The sequence below is a fragment of the Corvus brachyrhynchos genome, unplaced genomic scaffold (genome assembly GCF_000691975.1).
Source record: "Corvus brachyrhynchos isolate BGI_N302 unplaced genomic scaffold, ASM69197v1 scaffold420, whole genome shotgun sequence".
NCBI lineage: Eukaryota > Metazoa > Chordata > Aves > Passeriformes > Corvidae > Corvus > Corvus brachyrhynchos.
In genome coordinates, this window is record NW_008235739.1 from 30952 (window position 1) to 31808 (window position 857).

Sequence of the window (857 nt, forward strand, 5' to 3'; positions counted from 1 at the left end):
GGGGGAGGGCCTGGGATCCCCCCCGGTGCCACCCCCGGACAGGGACAGGGGGGTCCCGGTGCCACCTCTGGGAGAGGGACGGGGACGGGGACAGGGGGGTCCCGGTGCCACCCCCAGGACGGGGACAGGGACAGGAACTGGGATCCTCCCAGGGCCACCCCCGGAACAGGAACTGGGGCAGGGACGGGGACAGGGACCCCCAGTGCCACCTCTGGGAGAGGGACGGGGACGGGGACAGGGGGGTCCCGGTGCCACCCCCAGGACGGGGACAGGGACAGGAACTGGGATCCTCCCAGGGCCACCCCCGGAACAGGAACTGGGGCAGGGACGGGGACAGGGACCCCCAGTGCCACCTCTGGGAGAGGGACGGGGACGGGGACAGGGGGGTCCCGGTGCCACCCCCAGGACGGGGACAGGGACAGGAACTGGGATCCTCCCAGGGCCACCCCCGGAACAGGAACTGGGGCAGGGACGGGGACAGGGACCCCCAGTGCCACCTCTGGGAGAGGGACGGGGACGGGGACAGGGGGGTCCCGGTGCCACCCCCAGGACGGGGACAGGGACAGGAACTGGGATCCTCCCAGTGCCACCCCCGGAACAGGAACTGGGGCAGGGACGGGGACAGGGACCCCCAGTGCCACCTCTGGGAGAGGGACAGGGACCCCCAGTGCCACCCCCGGGCGGGAACAGGGACAGGAACTGGGACAGGAACTGGGACAGGAACTGGGATCGTCCCAGTGCCACCCCCGGACAGGGACAGGGACCCCCCGGTGCCACCCCCGGGCGGGGACAGGACCGGGCCCCGCTGTCCCCAGAGCGTCCCCGAGCGCGGGCGAGGGCACCGAGAGCTCCCAGTC

General features: G+C 73.5%; 1 long non-coding RNA gene across 1 annotated transcript; it reads right to left on the reverse strand.

Moving 5' to 3' along the window:
- Nucleotides 1-6: 6 nt before the first annotated feature.
- LOC108446806 lies at nt 7-851 on the reverse strand. The gene is made up of 3 exons (XR_001862110.1): nt 400-851; nt 256-353; nt 7-209 (listed from the first exon to the last, which is right to left on the reverse strand). It is a non-coding gene; the product is annotated as an uncharacterized LOC108446806 (long non-coding RNA).
- Between the last annotated feature and the right edge of the window lie 6 nt (nt 852-857).